The sequence below is a fragment of the Ischnura elegans genome, chromosome 12 (genome assembly GCF_921293095.1).
Source record: "Ischnura elegans chromosome 12, ioIscEleg1.1, whole genome shotgun sequence".
NCBI lineage: Eukaryota > Metazoa > Arthropoda > Insecta > Odonata > Coenagrionidae > Ischnura > Ischnura elegans.
The window spans coordinates 52,710,618-52,737,954 of NC_060257.1; the positions used below are offsets into that span (position 1 = coordinate 52,710,618).

The 27,337-nt window shown below is 38.4% G+C and overlaps 1 protein-coding gene across 6 annotated transcripts in view; it reads right to left on the bottom strand.

Annotated features, from left to right (window-relative positions):
- LOC124169616 (trithorax group protein osa-like) overlaps window positions 1–26,423 on the bottom strand; it is a 430,983-nt gene extending 404,560 nt beyond the window's left edge. For 5 of the 6 annotated variants that reach the window (XR_006867176.1, XM_046548263.1, XM_046548262.1 and 2 more), the window contains exons 1-2: window positions 26,319–26,423; window positions 20,155–20,322 (exon numbers count right to left, since the gene is read on the bottom strand). The gene's annotated coding sequence lies outside the window, so the exon portion shown is untranslated. Of the gene's footprint in view, window positions 1–20,154; window positions 20,323–25,783; window positions 25,803–26,318 lie in introns of those variants that run through there. The other variant, XM_046548260.1, reaches the window with a different exon arrangement.
- Between the last annotated feature and the right edge of the window lie 914 nt (window positions 26,424–27,337).

The window sequence follows — 27,337 nt, forward strand, 5'->3', positions numbered from 1 at the left end:
ATAATTTTCAGCAGTTTGGTTAAATAACAACGCGAAAGTATAAAATTAAGATAGGCAGAAACATTATACACGTGTTAAACAGCATCATTCCTTGATAGCTTTAAAGGCTCCTGCCTCATTGCGGGGACTAACAGAATACTAACACATGATTTCTACAATAAAAATAAAAGGCAGCTGAAATGAAAACAAAATATTTTGAATCAAAATAAAGCATTATATAATCAAAATAAAGCAGTTCAAGTGATCCGATTTTTAATCAAGTAATAAAATAATAACAAACATAGGACATTTAATTTCTGAGTCTACAGAAGAACCGTCCGACAGAAGCGATAAATTAAGAGAGATTTTTTGCCGAAAGGATAGATACGGAAATTCATTTTTCCCCCGAACCATAAAGGATTTCAATAAATGCTAGTCGTAATTTCGTTGGAGCACTTCCTTTTTATTTGTAAACGGCTGGTATCCTATCACCCTCTGCCCCTTGCCTGCCTGCACACCCCCTGCCACACGCTTTTCAGGCGGCTTGCGAGGTATTATGTAGATGTAGAAGTGACGATGTATAAGTCATTAATCGAAACTTCGGCAAGGATAAGATGGACAATCTAACCTGGATGGAAACCCGATAACTATTTACGTCAATTGAAAGATGTTTGTGGAGCGGGTACATTATGGCAGGCACCCGATAGGAGAGACAGAGTGCGTCGTATCAACGAGCTATCGTCAGGATTGGTTGCATCTTATGTTCGATGGAGGAGTTCTCATTTATGAAGGATCGTCGGAGGAAAACTGTTTTCTTCGCGAAAGTTCGACTTTGGCATCAATTCCGATGATCGACGATCCCCAATAGGCGGCTTCATCAGCCAACTCCCTCGACCTTACCCCCTGCCGAAAAGGGGTTCCGACGGGAAACTACTTCTGAACAAAGGTTGATCCATAATCACCAAGTTACTTCACTCGGGGGCGAAACCCTGAGGGGGGTCTGGCAATAACTTATCCCTGTACCCCGAGTTGCGCGGATGTTCCGCAGGGGGAAGGGGGCGTGGCAAAGGCGAGGATTTGAGCAAGGTCACCCACAAATCCAATGAATTAGCTCCAATGCCACAGCCAACACTGTACTTAGCGGCTTCGCGGGGCTCAATAACGGTCGTGAAGACAATAATCTCCGAGTATTGCATGACACAAACTCGATACTAACTAAATACCCTCGTTAACAACTACCACATGTCTTCATTTTCATACCATGCACCATCCAGTAAGATGCGCACCATTTTTATGTACGAAGATTCTACGAAATTTTAATCACAGAAAAATGTGGAAATTTTCAATTATAAACGAAAAAAAATTGATTGTTTGAGGCGTAACATGGTGAAAGCGATTCATTATTAAAATTAAAAAGAAGAACTTTGTGCTTTCACATTAATATTTATTCACAAATGTACCGGTTTAGACACAAAATTTACGTAAATTTGTGAATAAATATTAATGTGAAAGCACAAAGTTCTTCTTTTTAATTTTAATAACGAAAAAAAGTATATAATATAAGGGAAAAAATCAAGAAACCATACCACTAGAAAAAATTATTTTAAAACTAAACCTATCATTTGCAAAAGTCTTGCAACAAATCGAGCGGCGCCACTTTCGCTCCATTGTCGATTTCTGGCCACCATTAAGATTGAATGATCACTATCTACGTATGAATCTTCATGGTAGCTCGGGAACGACTCACGAACGGGTCATCGTGACACGGGAGTGAGACGTAGGAAATCATTACGATGTTCAGTTGAGTAAACGAGCGTAGATGTTGTTAAGTCGTCGCGGCGTTTGAGATTATTTTTGTACCCGTAGTTGACTGCAGTAGATAATTGAAAATATTTACCCGTTAAAAGAGTGGGTACCTATGACGCCTGGCTTCCAATGGTAAACCCCAAAAGGCCGGCTGGGGGCACGATTTCGCCATTAGGAACACGGAAATCAACTCGCTCGTAACCCTTTTTTTAGGGATTCAACGTCGTTCAGGAGACTTTATATTAAGTTGTTGAAATATTTGTTCGATATAGAAGAATTAATAAATGAAAAAAATTAACTGGCAATTTTCCGAAAAAAAACACGAATCTGTCGTCTCCACCATATTTAATTGATTGGCATTAAATAGTTCTTTACGTCAGCTAATAGGTCCTGCACCTCGTCTTGCCCTACATCTTTATCCCAACTTTATCTGCCAGGGATGAGGAAGTAGGTTACCTCGAGTAAAACTTGCAGGCCGTAAGTGATTCTCACGTACTTTCAAAATAGTGAAAATAGGGCCAATTTGTAGCCCTATCATATATACATGTTGATGCCACAATTTGCTTGAAGAAAATACGCACTAGAAAAATAGTTGCTAAACACCTCCAGATAAGCCTTTCCTATATTTAAAAATAAGGGCCGTGGTGCGTGCACGATCAAGGATTACCATTACTTAGGTTATTCCTAGGATTGTACTTAGTAGATCAGCTGGTCTCACATTCTGTCCCTTTCCAACAAAATTACTGTATTAAAAAACACTGATTGTAGAATACTGAAGCCTAAAGTTTAAAAGTAAAATTCTTCACTTAATTTATATCTTTTTCTATCTCTAAGAAAAGTTTCCGTCACTGCTCATTTACGAAACGAAAAAGGGTAAAATTGTTCTGAAAAACTTTACTAGAGAAATTATAACTTGGTAGGAAATGGCGACAAGTTGATGACAAATAGGTAGCATACAACATAGGCGGGCAGCATAATCGCTGCAAAATATCATTCATAATTTTCTTTTTAATCAGATAAAATTGATCTATTTAAGAAATTACGTATATGGAACCTTAGATTATTACGATAGTTCTCATTCCAAAGGTTAATAATGTTGAGCAGTTACGGACCTGTAAAGGAAACCATATAGCACTAGGAATTACATTCACCAGTGATTCTGATTGGAGTTCCTTCAAGAAAACCCAATTGATTCGTCCTACCGCGCTAACTACGCATGATTCCCGTCGCACGGTCATTTAAATTAGAAATTGTTGCAAAAAATGCTCAAATTCAACAGCTGGTACCCTCTTAACATAAATTTCAAAAATAAAAAAAACTTTAAAATAAAATACGGCTTTGCGGAGGATAAAAAATCTGGGCCACGGGAGGGATTTGAACCCGCACCCCTTCCATCACCAGCCCGACTGCTTATCCACTGGGCTATAACTACTTCAAAGTCACTTAGTCGTAATTTTAATTATTTGTTATTATTGTAACACTGAGCTCCTTCATGTGCTTCTACGACTTCTCACTTGAACGAATTTGATCAAAATAATCACTTTCTCGGTATATTAGTCTTTTATTCGTTTATGTGATTATAACTTGAGCACGGAGGCTTTCGCATACTCTATGTTTCGGCTGGTTAGTATATACAATAGGAATATAATGATGTTGTCGCCTGCGACTTCGGTATGGTGTCGTCTTTTTAAGTTATTATTATTTGTTATTATGTTTCAAACTCGGTACTTGTATTTCTGATGAAGCAAGCGTATACATTCATTACAAACAGAAATTCTGTTAGGATTTGCTTACGTCCTTCTTACTCGACTTGAAAGGTTTTATGAAATGAGCTGCAGTTCCACTGATGCCTTAAACATAAAACGTATGGCCAACAAACATTTCCTTATACAATGTAACCTACTTAATGCAAGTAGATAATTCAATTAATAACGCTAAGTAAGTATCCTACATTATCCCGAATTCATCAGTGTACATGTAAATGATTGCATCTAAATAAGATAACTTAATCATCAACGATATAGCAGCTAAGAGTTATTATTCGCATTCACACTAATTCAGCAGTAGAACATATTATCAAACAATAACTGTTGAAATCCGAAATTCATTAAAAATGGGACTTTTAGCTGGAATTAAGTTTTCCTCGTCATACTTTGAATAAGTGGAAAGGAATACATCTTTACCGATTGACGGACATCGGGGGACGCTGTTATTACTTACTCAACGATTAATGCCGATCAGCTTAACTAATTCATATTTTACGTGTTTGCTCAGATATTTATATGATGAAACACTGGGAATTTCAAAGCTGCCTCGTACCATATGTCGTAGATATTGTATTAAAACATCAACCTGAGTCGATAGATGTAAACAAAAGTCTACCATGTTCACAGTGAACGACTCGTGATTTCCAGCTCTCTGAAAAGAGCTGAGATCACTCAAAAAGAGCCAAGCTACCAACTTTTTAAAATCTCTCCGAGGAATTACCTTCGATCTTTCCTACTGCATTAAATGCTACAATGTGTTTGGGGGAATATCATGAACATTAATTTCACTTAAATGGAAGCGGTCAAATCCCGAGACTGAAAAGGACGACAAAATACCTCAACCACCCAATGACCCGTTCTCCATGCATTGAACCATGAAGACTAGTATTGGATTGTTGCATACACCGGAAAACCATACAATTTCCGGGCTCAATCTTTGTGGAGCGAAAGTGGCGCCGCTCGATTTGTTGCAAGACTTTTGCAAATGATAGTACATTTAATATATTCCGCGGAGCTCAATAACGGTTGTGAAGACAAAAATCTACGATTATTACATGACACAAACTGAATCGCCTCATTAACAACTACCGTGAGCTCTCACATACGTACCACGCGCCCTCGTGTAAGACGCGAGAATAAAGGAATTATCTGCAAAGGATTTATTTTATTATAATTACAAAATATATATAAAATTTAAAATAAAAGGGTAAAAAAATTATAAGGTGAATCGAAAATAATTCAAGAAAGCATACCACCACCAAAAATCTCTATAAAGACTATACCTAACATACCCTTTAATACATTTCATCCCTAAGCTTAAGCAGTAGGTTCGCTTACAGCGCGATCCAAAACAAATACATTTCGCCTGTGATAAGACAACGTGTATCATTAAATGGAAATCGGGTAGCATTTACGTTACCATAATGGGACAGTATTAATAACAAAATTAAGTCGCAACACTACGTGAAATATTTGATGGAAAGCATACACTATTAAAGTTATCGTAACTGGGGAGTATTCTACGAGTACTGTTTCTAAGAAACACCGAACTTGCTTTTAAAATCAGCAACATCAGCAACTTGCTTGCGTACCGTGAGGAAACGTAAACTTACGTAAACGTAAAAAAACGTACACAAAAATTTCCGAACGGTAAGAATAAAGAAACAAAATAGTTTTTTTATTACATTGCCTTTGTGTTACCCTCCAATGGATACGATTAAAATCGGAAATACTTCGCTTAACCGCAAATACTCGAGTACGTCGCGCACCCCGCTTTTGACACCGCTAAAAAGGAAAAGAATCTCGCGTTGTCGCATGAGAAATACGTCACATGAGCAGTTAGGTTAGCCACTGTGCGATCCAAAGCAAATATATTCGGCTTATACTAAATACAAAAAAGTTATGCCATCATAAATGACAATCATCGATTCTAAAGAAAAATAATGGTGTGACTTAAGTGGATAATTCAACAATTTTTCGCTAATAAGCCATTTAAATCGACCGTAGCGCCATTTTTATCAAACTATGGTGATATGACTTCAATTGTAGTATTCATACGCTATCAAACCAAAAAGTAGCCAGGTGAAGCGCCTAATTTTTTCATCGTGGCACTTATAATAGCAAACATTGTATCACCTTTTTGGTAAAAACACACGACAATATCAGTTACCACCATTTTTTCTCTTCACATATAAATTGACTTATTTATCATCATGGATACTAATAAAAACTGGCTTCCTTCTAGCGGTTAATTTAGGGTGATTTTAATCGGATCACTAGCATTAAATTTTAGGGACGAGCTATCACATAAATTTTGCTTTATTTAGTGCCATTGTAACAGACAATAAACGCCAGAAGAACCTATATGAAAATTTGGATTCTCAAACGGAATGTCCAATAAATAAAGGGGAAGTCAACGATACCGACCGAAATGGTACTTAAGTTTCAGCTTTCATGCTAGCCAGCATTGTATTTACTGTGGCTTAATACACTCTTTCCGCAATAGGAGTCCGTACTCGACGAAAATTAACGGCTTCTTCGTCCGTGAATGTTCGGGAAAAATATTCCTATCATGGGAGTACCAGCGAGGGGAAGGAGGGGGCAGCTGCCCACCCCCCCCCCCCCTCCCCCAAGAAGCAAAATCGCATATGTCTTTAAGGGAAATAGTATTTTTTCAAGCAAATAATTTTAAAAAACTAATAAAGAGCTGTTACAGTTTCCTTAAAATGTTGGTTTCATTCACCTTTTCCATGCTTAAATCTTACCTATAACTTGAAAAACCAAGGCTTGCCCTCACCCCCTAGTTTTGCTTCTGGGTACGCCCTTAATTCCTATACCTGCCCGTTCGGTAAAATCTATATAGTTTCTGTCGGAGCTTGATATATAGGTAGTGATGCTCTAAATGGGAAAGGTATGGAACGTTTAAATCATCTCACCGAAGAAAAAAATGACTTCATCCCAGTACGTATCATCATTTCCTTGAATTCGTAAAATAAACATGAACAAGTAAGTGCCAGCAATCAGTTTGCGTTAATATTAACTGGATCTTGTGTGGGTTTAAATTTAGGATGAACTTAATCGGATCACAAAGGCAAATTTCAAGAAATAACTGACGCATAAATTTTGTTTTATCAAGGCCCTTAGTCATGGGCAAGAAGAAGGGCTCATATAAGACTGTTGGTCGAGAAGGCGTTAATTTTTCGGAGCCGTAATTTTGGGAAAGAGGCAGGTCCATCTCCCGAATGGATTCTCTGTCGGCACTTGCATACTATGAATGCTTTGGGTATTAGGGCAGCAATAAAATGAATCAGGTTTAACCGGGCGAAATGAAATTTAAGCGACAGTTAACTTGAACCAAATGGTAATTTTTCACACCCAAAATCCTTTCAATGGACCACGCTTCGATGTTTTTCGCTATTACTATATTTTATCAGTCGGAGAAAGAGGGTAAATATTTCCCTTGAGCCTTTGGACAATAATTTATCGTTTTGAAGAGTTATATTCTCGCCGCAAAATTTCCCAAGTGCCACTTCATGCCATATACAATATTTTCCATTCAGTATATGCCCCCTTCCATATGACTAATACCGGTACATACTCAACTCTGTACATACTACAAGAATGGTATGTCACGTCTTCCTAGGAATTAACGGAATATTGATCGATTTCCATCTAAACCTGCTATCATAAGCATTAATGTATAATGAAAAAACGTGATCATGGCTCGACTTCGTGTAGTAACAGGTTTAGAAAGGAACCTACGCTTCGTACAATTCATTCGATTATTGAAAACCAAGCCATTAGATTGCGAGACCAAAGTCAGCTCTATTTAATTTGACTCTAATTAATTAACTAAATATCCATTAGGAAAATCAGTTTAATTTTTGTCAATAGATGTCGTTAGCCAACAAATGTTTTGGCAGAATCTCTTAAACACCTCTGGTGTAATCGATTGCACGATTCACCGCTTAAAAATAGAAGACAAAAATAAAATAAAAGATATAAGCACGCTCTCTCCAAGAACCCTGTAAAATTTACAAAAAAGTAAAAAGCAAATTCGATTTTCATCACTAATCGAGACTAGAGCGTGGGTGCTGATTAGGTTAGGACATTAATATTGCGTGCTATTCATCGCTAACCTCTTCTACACTTATTTCTAATAAACCTAAACAGCATCCAATCCTTATTATCCGAGCGATGAAAAGCTTATTTTTTACATTTAGGCGCATTTTACACTTCTTTCCAAAAGCGTGTTTTTCATTTCTTTAACTTTCTATAATCATCGATAAGCTACGAAGCTAATTTTTCATAAGTCCTACACCCTTTCAAACCTAGCGTCCAATATATTGGACACACATTTTCAGCCAACTTCTCTATCTCAATTCCAATTCCTGGCTATGATCAACATTTTGGACGTTTATTCAAACTATGGATTTTTATAAAATGTCGACAAAAAATACAGATGCACCCATAAATTATGTCTGTGTCATCAATTAGTATCAAAAACCTATATTTTCCTCTTGCAAAGTCAAGTCACGCCTGAAAGGGCATTTTAAATTTATAAATAATTTTTTAATATAAAGCGGCCTTAACTCGTGGCAAAAAATGAAAAAATAAGACCGGCCAATTAGGAGTGATTAGACCTATTAATACTTTGCGTTCTGTGGGCGTCATATTACGCCACCTGAAATATTTAGATTTTTGCTGCGGGAGTAATATGACGACATCCGTCTTTTGAAAAATCGTAGATTCTAATTTTTTTAACACAGGAGTACTAACATTTTTTAACACAGTAGTTCTTGAAATGAAAAAATAAAGCAAAATTCATTCTTTAAATAAATACCAAAAACCTACTCCTCGCATCAAACGTTGAGTGTTAAGAAATACACAAGAGTATAGGGAAGTTTCCTTCATCAGAGAAAACAAAATGCATTGATTGCGATTCGTTACCCACCATTAGTGTATTCATAATATAAAAATTATTTGGTTTTAGAAATCCCAGTTTAGACGAATGGCAATGATCCATTTTTATCCTCATTTGAAAAGGGCCAGATTGGCGCCCATTCGATGCCACTCCACGTGACGTCACAGGGACCTAGTTTCTATAGGAGTAGACAGGAGTTTTATATCGTCTGAGATTACCAATGCATGCATGAGGCACAGAGCTCTGGGAAACATCTCTTAATAATCACTTATTAAAATTGCCTATGGTCGGAAGTTTCCTTCGTTTGATAGGATAATAATAACCCTTATTTAAGCCAAGCGCTACCTGCTAGCAGGGCACTCTACGCTACCGCCATGCTCGGCAGCAAGCAGCCTGCAACGTAACGGCGTTCATAGCCTCGCGCCTAAGCGGCCTCATGCAGCAGAAGCGAGACGTCACACAGGCTTTTCCCAGCATTCATACTTAGCCGTCGCATTTTCGCGCGCGTAAAAATTTTCACTCTTCATTAAATCGCGAAAAATAGATATAGTCATTTAAAAATCTAAAAGCGTGAAATACGTACTCCAGGAGTAATAATCTTTCGATTTCGGCAATTAAAAAAAAAAGAGGAAACCACCCTATTCAAATATTGCGCCTAACGAAAGGTTGAAAAGATCCACAGAAGAGATAGAGGATAGGATCGCGATATTCAAAAAATAAATTGAAGTGGAAGAGGTAAAAGGATACTACACCAGACCTGTGGAACAGACTATCCAGCGGACTCGGCTTAAGGGTAACCGCGCTGGTATGTGGGGTGGGTGGGAGGCCCGAGAAACATTGGAGTGGGGAGATTGAAGGGACAGCGTCCAGGTAACGAAGTAATCCTCAATAAAGGATGGACCTCCGCGCAGTGGGTTGGTTTGGATGGAAGGCAGGGGCCCGGAGCGAGTTAGGCCGGCCTTGTAAGCGACGCGTAAGCCGTCGGATCAAATTCTCGAACAACATCATTTGGAGGAGCCACGAGGGAAAGTCACACCAGAGTAATTTTGAAGGAGCGTGCTTGAAGCTAAAGGTTTACCATGTTTAGTTTATTGCTGAAGGTATTTAAGGAGGCATACGCGGTAATCGCTGGTCTTCCAGAACCCGTTTTGATACACACATGCTCACTCCCTCCTTCCATCGACCCTTTTTACTTATTTATTTTCATTTTACTCTCAAACCACCAAATGCAGCTCATATTGACCATTTTAAATCGAGGTATTAAACAAATTTAACGAGTAAATGTACACGAACAACCATGCTCTGGTCAGGGGAAACCTACGCAGGCGGGACTCGAACCCGCGACCTCTTGTTTGGCAGGCGAGGACGTTACCCCGCCGCCAACGATACCGGCAAATCATGCAACGATTTCACCGCATAAGATTTTTGTCTCATATGTAAGCTAGCTGAATTTTTTCCGCTCTCCAATGGTTGATTCTTTGTGAGTTTTCATATTATTATTACATTTGGTCTCATTTTCAGAGGCTGATCTTTCTGGGGCCTGCTTGAGTGCCTTGAGGAGGGCACTTGTGCAGCACTCCGTCCGTCAGATAGGACGTGAAGTCGTGGTCCCCTAGGCGTCTTTCGTAAGGAGTTGGCCAATGTCGACGCCGGGTTTCTCTCTCGTCGAGCGACTAATGGAGCACGCATTGAAATTTATTAATTATGCAAAAACCGCATTCAATATGTGTTTGAGACGGAAATTTCGAAAAATGAAAGTCTTTCACAGTAAGTAATTCTGTTTTCATTTAAACCGTGTTCAAAACGGTATCATTCTTTTGTGATAGCCCTGAATAAATACGACCTGAGTAATCGATTTTGGAGAAAAATGTATTCGATCCCTCAATAAAACTCAGGAATAAGTGAGCTACAACTTCAAATGCCATCGGAGAAAAATATAGATGATCTTATCAAGTAGATTAGCCCATTAATTATATAACGATTTCATAAACATTTCCTGGGAAAAGAGGTGGTTGCGGCAGCTAAACGGTACGTGCAGTTAACTCTGGATTTAGCAAAGGAAAGGAAGATCCTTACTCCGGAGAATTGCAAATTATAAGAAGCAAGCGTCAACATGACAATACATCCAGAAAATTTAAGGTGATAAGTGTGATTAGTTCTTATTACTTCATTACTTCAAGAAAACATATTAAGTACACTATGCAGAATTAAACTTATTTCAAAATTTTTATAGACAAGACTTTTTACAAAATTATAAGTCGCACCACGCATACATAAACGGTATTTCCTATTTTGTTAGCCTAACTATAGCTTAGAAAAAAGAAAAAGTAAATTTAAACTTTCACTGAGAGAAAGTGGAGAATGCAACCAATGTTTATTACTATTAATGAAAATGCAACCAACTCAAAAAATTTCTAAAACGAACTACTCATTAAAAGAAACTACATATTTCCATATGAAAGGACTTCGGAAAAGAGAGTTCTACATGAAGACCAAATATTCTACACGTCTTTCGTGAAGAGAAAAATACTGCCCCATGAAATAAATTACCGAAAAAATGGAGGGTATGAATAACAAACTGATACAAAGTCAAAAATGGACGGCATACTTGGCCGATAATGTCGACGGAGGAGAATATTATACATATAAAATGAAATATGCTTGACACAAGAGGAATAAGAATGAGAACCGGGGACAGATTCAGTCAAGAAGATAAGAAGTTAAGAAGACAGTTAAAGATAACATTTTCACAAATGAAGATAATGGGAAACTAAGCACAAATGATGCTGGGTAATCATAAAAATTAATCCTGAAAAATTGAAAGAACCGCAGACAGTAATGAAATTTGGTATTACGAAAAATAAGTCATAAGACACTTATAACACAGCATTTCCAACGTACAGAAATTACGAGATGTTAAATAGAATGAAATCTTACGAAATAAAAGATTTCTACATAAGAGGAATCATAGTTGAAGTGTTATTCTTCTTTCATCGAATCCTAAGATTGGTTTGTCGCAGCTCTCCACTCAATTCTCCTATCACTTAATCTTTACTCACCTAAGTATTTATCTTTTTTCACATAGTTCTTTACCTGCTCCATACATTTTATTTGCTGTCTTTCTTTTCCATCTACTCGTTCCTCCACGCAGTGATGCATCCAGGATAGGGACAAGGGAGGGGTTACTCCCAGTAGCAGTGGGGGTCCAAAAAAAATTACCTTTCCATCTAGTGTAAATTGGATACCCAAGGAGCTATAATCCCCCTAGCCTCTTTCTGGTTCTACCACCGGATTGTAATATACCAGAAGCGTGTAAAATATGCCAAAAAAATGACTGTATATAAGAAAAATAAAATATGTAATATTTGAGTTGGTTGCATTTGCATTAATAGTTATAAACATTGGTTGCATTCTCCACTTTCTCTCTGTGAAAGTTTAAATTCACTTTTTCGTTTTTCTATATCACAGTTTGGCTAAAATATACGAAAAATAATTTTGAAAGTAACTTGTATTTCAATTTGTTAAAGTAGGTAAATATACGGGAAAATATGGTTTAATACTTTTGTACAAAGTGGCCATTTCCAAAAATTTCTATTTTATCTAGTGTATGTTTCTACCCAATAGGGGGAAAGGGGTAAACCCCATACATCCACCACTGCCTCGACGATTGTCTTCATAAGGCAATCATGCCACAAGATATGGCCGATAAGTTTATTACGTCTCCTTAACAAGGTTCCTATGATGTTTCTCTTCCCTCCTACTATGCGTGTTAATTTCACACATTCAGGGTATTAGGGCCTTCCCCATTCCCTGGGGCACATGCACTTCGATGGTTTTTGTTTTCAGGGGTGTCCGAATGCTTCACCCGGGATTTGAACCCCGGTATCATCATTTATGGACTATAAATACTCCCTGCATACAACCTGTCAAACGTCCCAAACATGTGTTCTCACACAATGCCGTGTAAGAATTGAATACGAAAATCATAATTTTACATAATTCTTACGGCGATTATTTAAGCAAAGAGAAAAGTTTCATTATATATGAAAAAACTGGAAATACTGCCCGTGCAAAATAACGAAGTATTGAAATACCGTAACCAATTTCCAATACGATAAATGTACTATTTAAAGGAAGGGCAATATATAATTCTTCGTAACTCAAACGTCATCGATAAATCGTTACACACGGACAATATTCTTAATAGATTGTAAATGTAATTTTATAAACTCTGAAGGGCAATTTTTACATTCGTTTCTTTAGAGAAGGTGTGAACCTTGGAGTATCAAATATTCAATTGCTCGGTCACAAAAAGGTAACTTTAATAAGGCAAACTTTTAACGCCAGCATTTCAAAGACAATTGAAATTTCAAAAGAAACCCAGAACAGAATTAATTTGGCACACGTGGAATTGCGTGACTTACAGTTCGAGTCGGAATATCCACGTCACGATAAGGAAGCAATATATCACACTTAAACTTAAAAAGGAATTTAATTCAGGATAAAATACAAGCCCGACGGGAAAAACCACGCGGAAATAAACTCTCCATTAGGTTTAATGCACATGATCTAGTTTTATACTAATAAAATATTGTTTACTTCAAGGAAAAAAATTCAATCAAAAGCGTAATGGCACGTGGAAATTAAAATATAACGCTCCATTAGGTCCATTTAAAGCCCATGCTAAATCCGCAACAATGATCCAAACCCGTAACTAAGATACATTCTTGGAATCTTCACTCGATTCACTTGAAAGCGAATTGGCGAGAACAGTCGATTGCGATTGCAAGCGAATTATAAAGTAATTCAGCACTAACAAATACTTGTTGGAAACTTTCCATCACTGTGTACGTGTGTGGAGTACTACACCGACCACATCGAAAGGAAAGAATTCCATTTCTTCCCAGCGAGAAAAGCTTTTGCCGTAATACCAGCGCAGGAAGTAAGTTGGAGCCTGATAAAAATTTCAGACGGATAATTTTCCTCGGTCTAGAAATTTAATAACACAATATAATTATAAATTTATAGCTAAAAATACGATTAGTGATACAGGACTTATTAGGATAGGGTAATTTAAATAATACTTCACTTTCAGATCACCACTGACTTTAACCTGTTGCTTATCGTTATTCCATTTTCTTTACGTCTAGGGCGTAAGCAAGGAACTCCATCATGGGGATTCGGAAGGCGATGAAGTGGTTGCAGCCATCTAATGCTGTTGCATTGGCATCCAGTGCCCTCATGGTGGTCCTGACGACGTTGATCAGCGACCGGAGAAGAGGGGACACCAGCGTGCATGCAGAGAAGGTGCAACACTTCACCATTAAGAAGCAGGGAGGATACGACCTGGACGAGGCGATGTATAACGTCATACCAGCTGAAAAGTCAGCGAGGAAGAAAACTTCCAAGATGGAAGAGTTGTACGTACTCATCCAAAGATGGAAGAAATTGGGGCGACCCGTGATATTGCAAGAAGAACTTAACGTAATCTTGGAAAATGATGTGCCACTATCCAGCCAACACATCATGAATGATGGTTTCATTATATCTGAAAGCTTGGAATATATTTCCTCCAATTGAATGAAACCACTGATGTCTAAATTCTCATTTCAACGTTTCTGTAATTTCGTATTGTTCTGAAATGTTTAAATTCAAATTTAAATGTTTCTACTATTTCGTTTTGTTTTGAAATGAAATAAATCTCCTTTTGAAAGCATGCAGTTTAGCATGCATTCAAAATTTCTTGTCTGCTACAATTTTTGTCTCACTTATTTTATTTTAAGAATCACATACCCATAAATGACAACCAAGAGATTCCATTGAACTTTACATGACATGCACGGCGAGAGGAAAGGTAGTAGCGAGTCTAACGGTTGGTATATAACTATAAGGTGCCCGTTAAATCTCAGCTTGGTCTTTCATGCAACTACAATGTAAATTCTCCAAGAAATAAACGGTCAAAGGAAAGGAACTTCCCCTGAAAAGACGGTACCTATTTATGCATCGGTGACTGTGGGTGAGGTCTATCATCCCATATCCACATCAACTTTCAATTTGATAAACAGAGTGAGTTATGTTAATGGAAGAAGAGAATGTTGATGATATTCTGATAAAAACTCTATTCCCTAATTTTTTGAGTTGCGATTTATTTCCCCTGACCTTCCCTGATTTCTTCCCCTGATTTCTACCCGCCAGTCATGCACAAAAAAACCTTCGAAAATACATAATCCGCAATGATTAGCAGCTTTACTTACGGAAACCTTGTTATCCCAATCATTATAAATTTATTATAGGGTTTTAGATATTCGTCTGAGGCAAAAAGGAATTGCCATCTTCATGGAAATTCTTAAGCAATCTCGTACAATTTCAGATCAGTCGCTTAAAATAAATAACGAAGGAGTCCATGCTACTATTTTGGGAATGAAAATTATTAAAGAAGTCCTTGAAATGATGCTAGCCTATCATATGAAAAATATTTTTTTCCAACCAATAAAAATGTCGATTTGGCACAAAAGCTATAATTTTCGTAATATCACTACTTTCAATATATAAATAAAAATGAGCTAGGGCAAATAGGTTTTTGGAATAGTAGCAATGTAAAGGAAACATTTATACAAAACCAAGACAAATTTGTGGAAAAAGCCGTCCAATCGGCTCATGATTCTTGAATAATCCACCAGGATAAGCGGTAGGTGCGAGGTCAATAAATTGCGGAATTTTAAGATAAATGGTTCGAACGTTTTACGGTTTTCTGAGGGATATTTTATAAATCCTTAAACTATTCTATTAGTAATACCAATCCAATTCAGTAAAATGGATAAAACTTAAAAATTTCTCTGAGCCCTGGGGGGGGGTGTTTATTCCCCAACCCCCCCTCGCTGCGCCACTGGTGGAGAAAGATGCTATGGATGGAGCAAGTACTGGAGCGGGATGTTCAAAACTGTTTTGGAGAAGAGTGTTGGGTAAAAGATGGAGAGGAAGAAAGATAATCAGGATTTTTCGATAGAATGAAAGGGAGTAAGGCTTATAGTGAATTTTAGAGAGAAGTCCAAAGCTGGGAGGGTCAGACCGGGGTAATTTGCTAAATGCTCCGTACACACTTGGAGTGTATCGGTTTACGGTGCGGAAACTTGGACTTAGAGGAATGAGGGCAATAAATTTCCGGGAGGAGTTTGATGCGTGGGTCCGGAGGAGAAAGGAAAAGGCGAACAGGACAGAAAGAAAGAGGAACGATGGAGGAGAGGAAAATTTTAGATGAAGTAGGGCGCAGTAACACAATACGAGTTGCTGAGCTGACAGTAGACAGCTACTGGAGCTTGGTACTCGCATGACAGTAGCTCGACTCGCCTCGCTCGGTCACACAAGTTCGAGCTGCTGGCGTGAAAGTAGACAGTTCATGCACGTGTGCACTCGCATCGTTTCATTGGCGTTTCAAATCCAATTTCATGCGAATGTGTTCAAGCGAGGCTTTAACGAAATCACTGTTCTTACATTTAGGATTCAAACCATTCCATGAATTAGTTTGGTCCTTGCATAACTCTACAAACTTTATATTTTGTTCGGAAGCCCATCTTTCCACCATTTCTCGTTCAAAATGGCGAGCTTTACGGTTGTGTGAATTGTTTGATGTTTAGCTTGTGTGTCATCCGTTCCCCCAATATTAATTACAAAATATACCACATTTTATCATTTCAATTACAAAATTTGTCATATTTTTATTTTTTTAATTTTCTGATATCTGGGGGGAGTTTTATTCCCAAGCCCCCCCCCCCCCTCGCTGCGCCACTGATACAGAACATCCATGCCCTGGACCAGGGCATCGGAATCGTGTACCCAGGGCGGGCCCGCAAAGGTTACGCTCCTAAGGCCGGGAGCCAAGTCAGTGACTTTTACGCCCGAGATTCTAAGGAGGGAAGGACTGAGGAAGGAAAAAAGGATGGGAGGCTTCGCCGCGATGAGAGCTCAACGACGCCTCCAGGGAGAGGATAGTAATGGAAGGTAGAGGATAGGGACTAACCCGCGCCGCCACTGGGACGACGGGGCCCACTACTAGCGAAACCATGATTTAATGTACCAACGAAATTGGATGATTATTCTAATATGAGAATAATCCATCGATTATTTCGTTGAAGACTATCACAAACATCCATGCCCTGGGCAAGGGCAATCTACCCAGACGGGACTCAAACCCGCGACCTTCGGTCTAGTAGGCACCACCAGGATTTGTAGGCCTCAGATTCTACCCTGCCGCCATCTAGACTGAGGGATAAGCGGGTAGATGAGTCTAATCGAGAGGAAGAACGCTAACGAGGGTATAGAGACATTACGATTTATAGTTAGAATGTGTGATATTCCGTAGGGATCAGGGCACGAATCGTGAGAATCGTACTCGTAGTTCGAGAGAGCTCGTGGTGTCTAAAGTGATCAACTGAGGAAAGGAAAGGAAGGCAGTCGGGATAGGTAGATGAGATCGCCAATGAGTCGTTTATTTCACAACGTCATACATCGCAAAATGAAAGGAAATAGACCTCTCGGAGAATTAAAGAGGGAAGCCCAATTTTGGAGGAGATAAGGGCCAGCGATATTCGGAAAACCCCCATTGTGAATCTAACTCAACCGGTTTAATAATGACTTTATGTAAACACTAAAAGTACCATAATAAGACCTGAAAATTGCGTAGACTGCCGAAACCTGTGCCAGTAAATAATAAAAACTTGAGGACCAAACAAACGTTATTTTCTGTCATCATATTACCTCTTACACGTTTCTACGAAATATCACCCCCCCCCCCCCCCCCCCCCCATTCTATAATGCTATTACTCCAAATTACAAACATTATACTGCAAAATATTGGAAAAAGTTGGATGGCATTGCACTCATTACTGCGCCGTGGAGATTTTTGAAAGCCGATTAAAATGCGAACAAAATGGCAACAGAAATGAGCCTTCTATGAGATGGAATTGGGCCTTCTCTATGCAGTCCCTGGGATTAAAACAAGGGATGAGTCGATTCCAAAAGTCAATTATCGATTCCACCGATTCTAGGGCAATAGAACCGCAATCGATCGCCTGAAGTCGATTCTCGATTCCAGGAAAATAAATATTTTGAAAATAGCCTCTATAAGCTTGGGACATAAAGGTCGCCATACACATAAGCTATTGTGTACCGTACATTATAATTAATAATAATTATTGAGATAACAATTTATGCCTGAAACAGAGTATCTATTATTACATAAAACCTGAAGATATATATCAAAAGTACTAATTCCCTATTTTGAAGTTATTTCGGGTTTCCCACCGGATAAGATTCTCCATCTCTGCCGACGTTTCGATGGACGTGTCGTCCATCGTCATCAGGGCTTGATGGACGACACGATCATCGAAACGTCGGCAGAGATGGAGAACCTTATCCGGTGGGAAACCCGAAATAACTTCAACAACATTATACGCCGGGAAAACCTCAGATCTTTCTACTAATTCGCTATTTTTAACTAATATCTATCCTTTTTGCGCCAATTATTTGTCTATCTTATTTTTTCCCACTTAATTCTTAAATTTTAATGACAGCAACACTACTGACAAATCAATATCCCACCTAATGGTATGAATAAGAATCTGTGGAATCATAAGCGTCCGAACCCACCTAAAATATGCAGTGATCATATAGGACCCGGTATGGAAAGACTTAATCCGTGAACTGAATAAAATTCCAAGGAAAGCAGCGCGATCCGTCAAAATCGCTATGGGAGTACAGAAAACACGACACGTACGTTAAGCGAATTAGGCTGGGAGCCGCCAGAGACTCGGGTGGCCGCGCGATAGGCTTATAACTTATATTGCTTGAACAATATGGCAGTTTCCTACATCAAAGAAAACGAAAGGCATTGATAGCGATTCGTTAACCACCTTTAGTGTATTCATAATATACAAATTATTTGGTTTTAGAAATCCCAGTTTGGACGAATGGCAATGGTCAATTTTATCCCCATTTGAAAAAGGCCAGATTGGCGCCCATGCCATGCCATTCCACGTGACGTCACAGGGACCTAGTTTCTTTGTGAGTAGATAGGAGTTTTACATCGTCTGAGATTACCAATGCATGCAAGAGGCACAGAGCTCAGGGAAACATGTCTTAATAATCACATATTAAAACTGCCTATGGTCGGAAAGTTTTCTTCGTTTGATAAGTTATTAATAATCCTTATTTAAGCCAAGCGCTGCCAGCTAGCAGGGTACTCTGCTACCCGCTAGCATCCTGCGTCGTATCAGCGCTCAAAGCCTCGCCCCAAGGTCACCTCACTTGCGGCAGCGGGAACCAGAATGACGTCACAGGGGGTTTTCCCAGCATTCATACTTAGCCGTCGCGTTTTCGCGCGCTTGAAAATTTTCTTTTTTTATTTAATCGCGAAAAATAGATATAGTCATTTAAAAATCTAAAAGCGTGAAATACGTACACCAGGAGTAATAATCTTTCGATTTAGGCAATAAAGAAATAATAGGAAACCACCCTATTGAGAAAGGTTTTTATTAAGAGCGACAAGGAGAACATGATAGCCCCACGATATTTCCAGATCCGACAGAGGCGATAAATTAAAATACATATTTTTTCAGACGGATAGATATAGTAATTCTTTTTTCCCCCGAACCATAGAGGACTTTAATAATTACTAGTCGTAATTTTGTTTTAGCATTAGAATTTGATATGTAAACGGCTAATATCCTATCACCCCCTGCCACAAGCCTTTTTAGGCGGATTGCGAGGTGATATAGATTGATTGATTGAATCGGAATAGAAATCGAAAAAAGTGGAATCGACTCCTCCCTAATTAAAACCACGCCATACTCTAATAGCAACTTAGAACGCGCTCTCCTTTCAAATTATTTGGCGCGCCGAGGGCTCGTTTCCACTATCCCGGTAAGCTATGATTATCTTTACCAACCAATTCTCAGTGCAAAAATGTTTTGCTGATTTGTTTTTGTTGTGAGTGCGGTGTTATGTTTGCATTAGCAGAAACTAAATACTAAACAATGGATGATAACTGATTGAGATATACATTAATACATGATGAAAAAAGAGAGTTTGCAATTAGTCAACACATAAATATATTTTTTTGCAAAGCAATGTTCTTAACCTAATTTATCATTTTTTTTTGTTTTAATTGCTTTTCATTATACTTTTTATTACATATTTTGATTCATTTTCTTATTGTTATAATTCTTATTTTCTCCTATTTATCGATGACAATAAGCAACTAAGTACAATAACAGTAAAATTTCTTAAACTAGGAGAAGGAAAGGCATAGGATAGACTAATAGGAGAGTTAATTGATGAGGTAGTACGTATACGTTGATCTGGCTGATACGTTGATTGTATACTATGATCATAGTTCCAGATGTCTGCAAGAAGTGCGAAAGATCCACAGAGAAAATATCATTCGCCTTGACCGGAATTCGAACCCGGATCCCCCGATTTCCGGTCGAGTACTTTAGCCAGTTAAGCTACCGAGGCGTCATTCTTCCCTGTGGATATTTTCGGACACTACCGGACAAGGAGTTGCTGGACTGCAGAGCAGAGTATTATTAATTGCCCCAAACCTGGACTTAAATTTTTTTATCAGTTGCCTGATAATTTTGATTAATCGGCTCTATGTTCTCGTATTAGATAAGCAGTACTTACCGCTAATGCCGAGTCCCTCGGCGAGGCCTCGCGCTGTCTGCAAACACACTCCGACGGCCGGACGATGAGAAAAAAGCGTGGACGTAAAAACGGCACGGGGGCCTCCGCTGACCCCCAAACGTCGCGCCTCCAGCCGGTCAACTCCCGCGACGACAAGTGAAGGACACCCTGAAGTATAATAGAGAGACCGTGATGAACTTCATTTTACACACACATTAAGAAACAAACGCAGACAGACGGCCTTCGCGAGGCCGTTGAAATTTTCGCTATCACGTTGAAATTTTCAGGATGCATATAAATATTAATAACAATGAAGATATTTATTTCACTCCCCAAAAATTACACCGGTATGCAACATTTTCCGTGAAATTAGATACCCCAGAAAATAATCTTTTGTAGGCGTCGCCATTCATTGAAAATAAAGCAATTCTCGGCAGATCATTTTGCTAAATAGTTTTAAACAAAAGCAGCTCATCCCAGATTCATCAAAGGAACGTGTTTTTAAATATTTAATTAAATAAATAAAAAGTATGTGCACAAATAACCCTTGTTGATGAACATCAAGTAATGCTGAGAGATTGTCTCCAAGAGAAATTCAACATTCTTGTGAATGTTGCCAATTCTGGTTGCCTATTGTTTTTACAATGTTCAAAATCCCCAAGCGGGTGGATTAATTTCTTTGTACTTCGTAGCACGCAATTTCTGCGAAATAAGTTAATTTAAAAATTCCAATTGAATTCAGTGTCAAATATTAGCTTTTTTGAGCCGCTCAAGAGGACTATACAGAGGAGGCACCAGTCCATCCCGTTAAAGCTTGATTAATTTGGCTCTTAAGACACATTTCAATCTGTTTTCAAAAATGTCCGTAGCGCGGCAATGGGGTGAGGGCGATCATTTTTTCTAGATATTTTCTAAATAATATAATTACAATCGTGCATTAAAAATTTAGTGCTACGACTAATGACGAAGATAAAATGTATCGGCCTAGTAAGTAATGAGGATGTACTAAGAAGTGCGGGAGAAAAGACAAGTCTTCTAAAAACCTTGAGGAAAAGTTGGGACAAAATGGTCGGCAACGTTGCGAGATATGATGGCCTGATGAAAATTATCGTATAATGAAAGGTGTAAGGGAAGAAGGGCAAGGGACGGCCTCGAATGAGTTACATAGGACAGGTTATAAAGGATTTAAAAGAGAAAAAAATACGTCACAATGAAGTGGCTATCGAATAGGAGAGAGGAATGGAGAGCTACGAGAAACCAATCATAGGATTGTTCACTTATGATGACGATAATTTTCAATCGTAAGTCACAGAATTGAAAAGTGAAGATTTGAAAAATCACATTAACACGAATATAAATGCTTGTTAACAGCCCTAATTATAGCTTATTATCGCTCTGCCCGTCAGAGACACAAGTGGGACAACTTTCGTAAACCCATTAAAATGCGCGGTGGTTGATAACACATCTGGGGGCCGACTTGAAAATGTTACATTGTAATTTTCGAGGGGCCGCAAAAATAGTATGCTGAAACCATAGAGCTTTGCTATCTTATGAGTCACCAGTCTGGCTCATGGCGGCAAAAACTCACCTGAATAAAATTAAAACTACAGAAAAAATACTGATCCGGAAAATTGCTGGGGCTCCGTGGTGTATCAGAAACAAATACAACAGAAGATATCTGAAAATTACTCCTATCCTCACTGAACTAAAGGCAAAATAAATACAGTTTGAAAAATCTCTGGCTGCAATGCAAAATAGCTCGATTATTAATCTCTGGCAATACAACCCAAGTTCTACTGACAAGCATAAAACTCCCAAACATGTTCTCCTCCCCCACCATATCCCTTTCCCATGAGTCTATCATCTGGAACACTGTGACTTACGATTAGCCATGACGACAATTGCTGAAACCCGCAGTTGATAGCCAAATGGCTGGGAATAGCGAAGAAACCTACAAGGAAATTTCGGCGTGGCGTGGCCGCAAAAATGCTCTTTGAATCGAACACGCTAGATTCGTATTCCGCCGATGAGTACCAACAGCTGATCGCTAACCTAGTGGCACAGGTAGCTTTTACGAAGGGAAGTCTGAGGACTCACACAGTTCATGTCCAATTCAAATGGTATCTCGCAATCGCGGAACGAGCGGCTGGGCGAAGAGGTTCTTGAGCGCACACCATAAAATTGAAACGAGGGGGACGCACACAAACTTAACTGCTTCGCGGTCAACTCGGGCGAAACAGCTGATGCGAACGCTTGGTAGGAGGGCGACATTGTTGGTATGAAATCCAGTAAAAGTAATCGGATTACTTGCCACGGTTACTTTTTCAGTGATTAGTACTTATAACGATTACTTTTTACGAAATGTAATTTTCACTCGTAATTTACTCCTTACGACGAAAAAAGAACCGTTACTTTCGTTTTTATCGTTGCCTGCTCGTAATCGACGACTACTTAACTAATTTCACATGTTTGCCTGGGCCAACAGATAACTTCGAATTCCTCAGTACCATAATTTGATTGGTCACGTTCAGCCACACTTACGTCTTAGCTTACTAGAATGGGTAAAAAATGTGACACCCCTTCTGTTGTTGCAGCAGTTATAATTGTACGTATCGCAGGTGAAATTGCAACTTTAGCAATATCTGTGACTCAACCATTTCACATTTGTAACGCACGATTCGTTTTCTAGGCGTTCTCTAGAGTGGACAATCTTACAAGGAATAATTTTAACTATTATTTTAATGATTACTCTTCAAAATCAGTTAAGTTTGTAATCGCAATTGATTACTCTTCGTACGAAGTACCTGTAATTGAGCCCTGTTACTTTTTCTCAGTATTTTTACCAATACTGAAGGCCGATAAACCCCAGAGTATATCAATGGATGCGCAGGAATTACTGACATCCCTAACACATATTTGCCAAAAGGAAAAAATAGGTGAAAATTGTTATAAGAGGCAAACAACTGAATAGCGTAGACTTGCAACGTAAAGTTATAAACAAAATATTACTATCCATGATTCTATACAAATCGATGAAATTATATTTCGCGTAATCTGGGCGGTCTGGGTACAGCGATAAAATTTTATTATTGAAGTAAAAATGTATCTCAGTCTCATTAATTGGAAAAAAATAAAAACACCCTTGCATGAAAAATTAATTCTCCAGGAGAGTATGAGGATGACACGATCACTTAACGCAATAGATTACATCAAACCTATAGGGGCCTCTGACAGACAAATATAGTCATGTACGCAAAAAGAGTGGGGTAGACAAGAAAAGTTAAAAAGAAAACCAAGCCTCCACGTTAGCCTACCCTAAATGGAAGGCGCCAAGGATAGGTACCACGGTTTACGTCCTATCTGACGGACTATATGCCGTACTTCCAATTTCTCCCAATAAGCACCGAGTAGAGGCTGAGCTTCCTATAAAAGCTTCTCCTCTACCGTGATATGAACTCAAGTCCTCCAAATGTCAGGCCAGCATACACCAAACCGATGTCAAGACGCAAGCATGAAATATTACATGAGTATTTTCACGAGTGGGGTGAGCTCTTACTAAGTTTGTAAGCTAGCACAACATACGCACAAAAATTTATTGACCCAATACTATTAAACAGATTCAGAAAATGGGGACACAAAGGGCAAGTGCAAACTCCGCCGATTAAACTATACCTTGTGCGATATTATGGAAACGCGGGATATAAAATTATTAGCTACTCTACAGGTAGAGCAACAAGTTTAAATATCAAGTCAATAGTTACTTACATGTTGTTTTAACACAAAATGTAAATTGCCGTAGAAGCCCGATCATTATGCGATTTTTTACAATCTTCTGTTCAAATTACAATCCGCCTCCGTATTTCAGTTGTAACAGAATTTTCGCAACACCGAAAAATATAAAAGGTTAAGGATAACATACATAACTTTCTACCTTTACGCAAAATTACGTGACCTAGACTCAACTTCAGACACAAGTAGAGAAAAAAATTAATAGACTGGTTCATCAAATAAGACCCATTGCCGATCAAATTCTTCAAAATTCACGAGAGTGGCAAATAAACATTAGCAAATAATAATCTTCTCTAAAACTCAGTAAAAAAATGTAAGTACTAAATAGTTTAGAAATGTTTTCGTAAACCAAAGGTAACAGCTGACCGAAAACCGTGCCACCAAGCATGACCTGCGAATATATAATTTTACACGCATTCACCCCCTGCCGAACACCCTAAAGGTGGCTCGCAGGGTATTATGGAGATGTAAGTATGCTCAAGGTAATACAGCCAGAGAACGAACATGAACCAGCCACGACAAGGCTGGTGCGTTCCTTCACGACTTACAATTAATTAGCACGGGCAACTGTCGAATTGTGAGCGGAGAAAAAAAATAGAACCGACCAATTAAATAATTTTTTCTGATGCTTCGTTGAGCGGAAGTCATTAATTTGCGCGTAATTTCGTATACCAGATTCTTATTGCTGGGATAGGATATACTCTTCATCATGACCTCACAAATATTATTCCCCCTGCCAAACATCCTTCCCCAAGGTGAAAATGAAATTTGCGAATCATTATCGGCATAAATTATTTTTCGGATCCCTGCCTTTTTATACCTGGGTGAAAAAAAGAAAATTAATTCATTCTTTTTACTCAACAATACCGCAATACATGATAACATATAAAAAGCAGGAGGCGACGATGTGGCCATCGAAACATAAATTTAACATTACATAATTGACCGTCATAGAATTTTAAGGCGCACACAATCACTGGTTAATTGATCGCTAGCTCACTGTTTGTCCCGCTAATTTTTTGCCCGAAACGATTAACTATTTAATGATACATATATATAGAGCGTACGACAATGGAATGACAAAAGTCGATAGTTATTGCAACGCTAGTGGAAGTCCTTTGGGGAAATAACAATACAAAACAGCCGGATTAACATAGTTGAGTAACACAAGGATTGTAAACAAGAATATTTGACCTAGCGGGTAAACCGTATAATGCAAATTGAAACAGATTACCTTAGTGAGTACGCTAACATTTAAAAGACAAGAATGCTTGATCGAATGAAAACGTATAATGATGTATACTACCCAGTTAATAATGAAACGAAGCTTCAACGCGCCTTTTCTGTCATGTCAACATGTGGACTTCGGTCAGCTGACCCTCACAACATAAACATCACCGCTGCAGCCAAGTCTTCACTGCAAATAGGTAGGAGTAAATGACTATTAAGGCTCCATAATAGTCTTTAGCGATAATTAACACCCACCTTCAGGTTTTTACGGACTTAAAGACATCCACCACGCAGAGTTGTGGAATCTCTGTGTCACAAAACAATCACATAAACGTCTTTCCAAATTTAATGAATAGATGATGAAAAAAGAAATAAAATCAAAGAAAAAATGCCGTTGCGAAAAATGAGCAATGTGCCATAAGAACAACATTCCGAATATCACGATCACTAACACGAAAAAGAAAAGTAAGTGTGATGTAATTCAGCCTTTCAACGACGCGGGCTCAATTTAACTCGTAACAATAAACCAGTCAGTACGAGCGCAGTAAGAACCCTACCGTAAACATTACGAAGCCTATTTACTGAAGCAGCATGTAAGTACAAAAATTACCTTCTAACCCGCAGAATTCCACATAAATCCTCGGGCAATACACCAATGTAAAATGAAATCAAACGCACAGCACACGCTATAATTTGACTTGACACACAAACACTATAAGTGAACCGTAAACAAATACGAATTCAATGACGAAAAAATATTTTCAGCTGAAATAATTGCTACTGTGGAAGCGCACACACAACGCAGATGAATACCATTGGATTATTTCGCAGGGGAACGATAAACAATGGTTAATAGAGGGATCCACATACGACACCCACAAAAATATGGCATTGAATAAAATGCGAGGCAATCAAACAATTAGGAATTGATCTAAAACACACGAGCCCACCTTCTGTCACATTCATGACCCTCGCTTTTCGGATGGTAGCCATGTTGTATATATTTATAACTACTGCAGCGCGACTACAGTCCAAATACAGAAATCCTCAACAGAGATCAATTACGGCTTATTCACATAAAATACACAAATTTTACGGATCCTGGAACCTTGACTATCATTACGGAACACTGAAATGGGGCTTACCTGCTTGAATTCCACGGTAACCGCCAACCTTTACCTTCCGAGGGTTCTCCTGATAATCGAGTACCAGACGACTAGAACAGACGAAAGCATGAAAGATTTCTGTACGTAGTTCTCTATGTTCACGCTCTGGCGCTGTTGCTTTTCAAATGAAAACCAGCGCTTCCAGCGTTCATGGAGCGAAATACGAATGAGACAATCGAAATTCAAATGGGAGTTGAGTAGGATGACATTCGAGGCTCGAGATCACAAGGAACTCCTTACTAAATTTAACTCCTAATATTAACAAACATTTTACTTTAAATGATGTCGCACCGCTATAAATGAAGTTTTTCAATTCTTTCCGTTTACTTTTAAACATTCTCTCCTTGCAACGCACTTCTTTAATTCAGCAAACCCAAGGTCTTTCACAAGCTTACATAAACCTCTAATTCATTAACCTATTCATATCCGATTTTACTTAGGAGACTTAAGTTCCTAATCGCACCTATTATTTATGGAATTTCCTAATTTTACCTAAAATTAATACCAATCAACCAATTAGTCTTTGGTGATTCACTGTTTACAGTTGCAGAGAATGATGTAGTTATTGCCTGAGGACTGTTTCAAGCAAATGTTTTCTACATTTTGATTAAACTGTAAAAATAATAGCTATGAGATAACTATTTTTTATTCACTTAGAATTATTTTCCACGCAATTGATTAGGGGAACAGAGATTTAAGAGTTAAGTTCAGGGGCATGTTTTTTCTTAAATCTTAGCCACTTCTAGAGCACTCTATCAGTTCCAATGGTTCACTTGGGAGTCCACCTCTTCTTTCTTTAATTTCCCTGCATTAGCCCTAAGAATAATATTCCATCGGAAATACAACAGTTTATAGCACACCAATTGCATCATTACACAACTTGTTGATTATACTCTTTCAACCATTGTACATGCAATTTAAGTAATTACCTTCAACATTCAAAGGTTGAATCTTAAGCTATATAAATCTTTCAAACTTTCAAGGCAAATACAGAGGAA